The 5,987-nt window shown below is 41.8% G+C and overlaps 1 non-coding gene across 1 annotated transcript; it reads right to left on the bottom strand.

The window, feature by feature from the left end:
- Positions 1–4,516: 4,516 nt before the first annotated feature.
- Positions 4,517–4,590, bottom strand: TRNAD-GUC (transfer RNA aspartic acid (anticodon GUC)). The gene has a single exon. It is a non-coding gene; the product is annotated as a tRNA-Asp (tRNA).
- Between the last annotated feature and the right edge of the window lie 1,397 nt (positions 4,591–5,987).

Raw genomic sequence — 5,987 nt, 5'->3', positions numbered from 1 at the left:
AGGGCATGATTTGAAACATTAATGCCATATACTGGATTAGCCGGTTTGTGATGACATATTCAGGATGAGGACATTTGCAGTGATAAATAAAAAATTATTCCAAAGACGATATAGGCGAATATTGAAAAGTGAGAACCATTATGTTTTAACATAACATAGTACTCTAGTTTCATTTGGAAAACATGGGAAGGCTTCGTTTGAAATTAAGAATGTAGGATCATCTAACAGTATGTAGGGATGATAAATTGGTGGATAGTAGTTGACACTATAGTGTAATATGGATTTCCTGGAATTTTAAAGCAATTGTTGACACAACATACTATCCTAATTGCAAACTTTCTCAGCATCTGTCAAAACTCACAACCTTTCAAGCACCTGCCGGTGGGCATGCAGTGGTTTCCTGCATTTATATTTGAGAAACGCGAAATGCTGGCCTTGCTCTTTTTAAAAAAAAAAAAAAAGGAATTGGTTGAAGGTTTGCAAACAGAAGTTGACTTACCGATGGAAGTATGCTCTGATCTTCCGAAAGGTTTGGGATACGTCGATTGGTAGAGCAAGCCTAGAGAGCGTCAAGAAGGCAATTCGGCCAGTCTCTTCTGACTCAAAAGTGTTTGTAGCTATGGTATAAGTCTAGTCCGAAGACCAATAGGTAAAAAAGCGGATATCCTCTTCTTTGGCAACACCAACTAATGTAGTAGATTGTGTTCCCAGAGGACACTTCCTCTATTTCGTCGGTACTGGTAACAACAGATCTTGACCTTGTTCTTTTTCTTGTTATTTGACTTCTTGGAATGGAATTCTTCTCATGATAGTCACACAAGCGAAGGAGAAGAGGATGGATCCCGAGGGAACTCTTTTCTTCTATTATAAGTTTTGATTGCATGAGCAGCATAACAACATAAAAATTTCATGTAAGGAAGTAAGGAAAGACTCCTTTCTTAAATTTAAGGAGTTAATTAGCCTGTCGTACATAACAGATAATGAGTCTCAAAGAGAGTTTCCAATGGGTTACATCAAGTTCCATTCCCAGTATGCGAAATCAGTGAACACGAATATCTGTATATAAGAAACTTCTATTCCAATCCACAATTGGTCCAACAAGTCAACTGTCATCAACTAGATCAATCAGGAATAAGCAATATGTCATCTCTATTTGTCATATTTGCTTTTCGGTAAAGGGTACACACTTTTTTATTTACTTATTCAATTCTCTGTCTTGCTAAACACAAATCCTTCTTTTCTTGTATAGACGAAAAATAAAAGAGAACTAAGTAGGTTTTGACCCATTACAGGAGTCAATGGCACGCACACAAAGTAGGAGGAAATCGGTACCCCACAAGGCTGGCGAAGTCGGCACAAGAAGTAGATGGAGTAGAGGCAGCAGTTGTGGGCTCAGGTGCGGCTAAATCTAAATCAATATTCCCGTCTGAGGTTGATGGAGTTGGTAGAAAGCACGGTAGGTGATAAGCTGGTACTAGTTTCATTCTTTCTATTCTAAAATCCAATACCCGGAACTGGTAAACCAAACAATGTAGGCACATGTTGGTACAGTTCTGTAAATAAGAGATGTCTCATCTGGTTGAGCTATCGCAATCAGTCTTCCTCTTCCTTTCTTAGTAGCAGATCCAACATGACATGGCTGTATTAAACCTTAAGCAATCAGGGTTAAGCTAGCTCATTGCTTGAAAGTGGAGCTCGTATTATACACTTTGACCCCCACCTTTTTTGAATCCTTCCTCCATATATATTTTATGTTAGATAATATAAGTCCCATAACTGCCTCATTCAAATCAATTCCAGTTGCCGCTACGGTCACATCAATTTGTTACGGCTCGGACCCTCTTAGTAGTTGTATCCTTCGGGAAGCCATAGTAGGGATTACGTCAGTACATTCTTAGGTGAGCAGTGGATTATATCAACCCTATTTTGCACCTTCTTTCTGTTTTAGGCATGGGAGCAAGGTTGATTGAAGTTGAACATTCTATGGGACTCCCCTTCATACGACTTCTCTACGCTTGCCCATCACCTTTCGTTTTATGGACCAGGATCAATTTCACCTCAGACCATGGTGGCTGGATAATGTTCTCTCAAGGACCTGCAAGATAGAAACCAGCATAGTCTATGAATTAGCATGAACAATTTATTGAACTTGGTTGCACTCATAAAGCAAGCGTGAAGAGAGCTTCGAAAGAAGCCCACGGAGCGGAACGGTTCTTTTTCCTGACTAGCAAGTGGACATGCTCTGATGGTGTAGCTGATGTGTCATGCTAGGTATCTTTTTTTGGCCTTTTCTCTTTCTCTCAAGGGATTGAAGACTGGTAAAAAAGAAGGAAGCAGAGAGGCTAGTAAAAAAGAGGTAGGCAGGCTGGATACACATGGTAATAGAACCCACTGGAGATCATTCAATCAGACATCTTCCACAAAGTCAAGCTAGAGTAAGTGGTATAAGGTAAGATAGATGTTCACTTTTATCGACCAATGTACCTGAAATTCCTATACGTAAAGTCGAGAACTAGAGAGAGTAAATGAGACATTCAAAGGGTGAAGCTAACGCTTCCCTGGCCACTAAGGAGTCATCAAAGTATGAATCCATACACTTACTACTAATACTGGATTGTCAAAGATCTGAATCTATTTCATAATACCTTCAGTCTATCTCCTAAGGGATCCAATCTCAAGGAATTCCCTCACTTCACTCATGATAGTCGATCGAGTTCCCTTTTCCTTTTTAGTTGAGTTTTGCCTCTCCTCCTTTCCTTATCTTCATTCTAATTGATTCGCTTCTTCGCACAAGTACTTGGTTCGCCCCTTACTATAACCATCCCACTCAATCTTTTACACTGATGTTTCATACTCTCTCGACCAGGTCATCATAAGAAAATACTGACAAATCTTTCCGAAATGAGAGAAGGAGGGAAGGCAAACACAAGATTAGCGCTAAGAAGCAACCCTAGTTTAAGTACTAGCGTCCCACCCCAACATTTTTGTACTTAAAAAGACTCTCCCCCGCTTGCTGCTCACCTCAGCCTGACGTGGCTTATGTAGTGGTCGGGATTCCTATGTACTCCGACTGATCCCCACTGGACATTATATGAGGGGTCTTGGAAACTATCATGACGCTTTGGTGACGAAGGTCACCGGGATGACTATGGAAGGATTCCATGGTAGTCTCTGACTTCCTCCAACTCAATCAATATCAAGAACATGTCGTGAGCATGGGGTTTGGTTAGGCTTGGTTGACTTTGTAAGAAAAGGTAGTAGGTTGCGGGGCTTCATTGATTAGTAAACCTACGGTGCAGGTAAGGTCAGGATCGTGGTCGTCCATCTCCGCTTTGCCGGCCAATAAGATCACTGAGATTGACCAGTAAGGTGGGTAGGTCTGGCTATTCTTTTTTATTGAAAATGAGTTGGCTGTCTGCACGAGTCACCTTTATTAGGCTCCGAGTCACCTTCTTCTAAGCTCCACGATGACATAGCATTCTCGTTCTATAGACCGGCAATACTTGTGATGGTTTTCCATGATCTAATAAATCCACTTAGGTCTACGTTGCTACGATATTGTTCTATGGAAGCGGGTGGGCTGCTTTTTAGAAGTTCGGTCCGGTTATTCATTAAAAAAATAGGAAGGGGGAGGATCGCATATTGTGTCGTACTGGCATGCCCCACTGATTTGTTTTCGATCGGAGCATCAAGCGCCGTAACCCGGTTTTGCTTGACTAAGCCCCGTGCTCATCCAAGGAGGGAGTTTGCTTTACCCAACTTTTTTTTTTATAAAAGGCTAAAACCTCCGACCCATCATTCATGAGTTTCGAATGAAGAGTGTCCTGCCCCTCTTTTTTTTTTTCCCCTAAATCTTGGATTTGGAAGTTGGTAAAGACCCACCCCTTGTTTAAGTCGGAATGAGTCCCGAGACTATGTTTATCCTCGTAATCCGAGCTCGATTCCGGCAGGGATTCGGCGAATCAGAGGAGGGATTCGGCGGAGGAGACCTCGAAGGAGCTTCCCAATGCTCTAGTGCGGCTGGGAGGGCTCGGAGACAGTGTAGTCGCCGTGGATTTGCAGCCGCATAGCTGCTGCTCGGTGGGGGAAAACGTGGAGAGCAGCAGAGGAGGAGCTGCTGCTTCATTTCTCCTTTTCTGTCTCTATCAAATAATCATGCATGCGAATGATATTTGGATGGATTGGAAGCTGAGAGAATAGAGAATGCAATGGCAAAACATGCAGGACTTCTTTTTGGATCTTCGGGTGGGATTTGGAGGAGAGAAGAGAAGGGAGTTTTCTGCTCCTGTTCTTGGCTATGCGTGAGAGAGTGAGACAGTGAGGGGAGTGGTGTTCCGTTGGAGAAGAAGGCCACCTCTTGCTTGCTTCTGGTCCAAAGATGAAATCCTTAGTAATAGTTGGTTGTATTCACCCTTTTTTGGAATAATAGCCTCTTTTACTGCAGGATTAACTGCATTTTATATGTTTCGGATATATTTACTTACTGATGAATTTATCCATTCATTGAACCCTAGTTCGGGACTGACGGGGCTCGAACCCGCAGCTTCCGCCTTGACAGGGCGGTGCTCTGACCAATTGAACTACAATCCCTGCGGGGTGTATGGCATACCCTTTTTAAAATAGAACCATAAGAAGATTCGATTCGTCTGTCGTACTCTAAGAAATAGACGAATCATATACTACATACCCACATATCCCAAAAAGTTTAGCCTACCTTCTTCCTTAGATCCCTTCTTTTACTCCGATAGTATTGCGGATCGAAATCGATGCAAAGAAAATGAATGCATTTCCATACTATAATAAAAAGTAAGTGTAATAAATATAGAATTGGATCATATCACATGACTTATTCCATTTATACTATACGGGATCTTACGGAGCCTATTCATGGATGACATGGTTGGGGTATGATCATAGAAAATATTCTCCTCGAGTGAACCAGCCTATCCTTCCTAGATAAGGGACTTACGTGTTGATTGGATGCGGAGACACCTTTTGTCGTAAATTCAAATGTGGCAGATCCAATTCTCTATCTGCATGGCCAAATCAATAATTCAAGTAGATAATGAGCATGAGGTAACAATTCCATATTGATCCGAATCAATCCGTATGCTCCCATCTTTAATAGGATTCCCGCTAAAAGCATACATGTACTGTAAAAGGGGAACCGTAGAAACGATGGAACCCACTATTTTTTTTCGAAAAAAGCAACTATTTTCATCAAAGAATAGTTGTGTGTTGTGGGGTAGAGTGCAAGGTCCGCAACAATCCGCGGATCTATTCAATGCCGGAATTCGACCTACTATTAATGTGGGTATTTCTGTTTCCAGAGTAGGATCCGCAGCTCAAATTAAAGCCAAATTATCCATCTTTGAAACAGGTATTAAGGTGGTCGATCTTTTAGCTCCTTATCGGCGTGGAGGAAAAATCGGACTATTTGGAGGGGCAGGAGTAGGTAAAACTGTACTCATCATGGAATTAATCAATAACATTGCTAAAGCTCATGGAGGCGTATCCGTATTTGGCGGAGTAGGGGAACGGACTCGTGAAGGAAATGATCTTTATATGGAAATGAAGCTCAGGTGGGCTCAGTGAATAGATGAGGGAGAGAGGGATTGGTACTGGAGGTGGATAGGGCATGGGTGGCTGCCAGGTGGGGCAGCTGAGGACTTGGGCCCGCCTAACAGAGAAGAGATGATGTCTCGGATGAACCGTACCTGATCACATGAATAGTACCCATGCTCAATATTATCTCTCTTTCACAGCTTGGACTGCTGCTTTACCCCAAAAATTCTGAAACTTTTTGTCGTGCCGCTATAATTCATAATGAATCTATTTGAGTTAGTTGCACCCTAAAAGCTTGGGTAGATTTCAAAAGAAATATTCTCCAAAAAAAATACTACTTTTATACTCTAGCACTTTTGTAAAACCTCAAGTAACTTCTTAAAAATCTGGGAAAATTCACCAAGATTCCTCTCATGTGATGT

Source organism: Phragmites australis, chromosome 22 (genome assembly GCF_958298935.1).
Source record: "Phragmites australis chromosome 22, lpPhrAust1.1, whole genome shotgun sequence".
NCBI classification, from domain to species: domain Eukaryota; kingdom Viridiplantae; phylum Streptophyta; class Magnoliopsida; order Poales; family Poaceae; genus Phragmites; species Phragmites australis.
The sequence above is the reverse complement of the archived record's forward strand: the minus strand, read 5'-3'. Positions and strand labels throughout refer to the sequence as shown.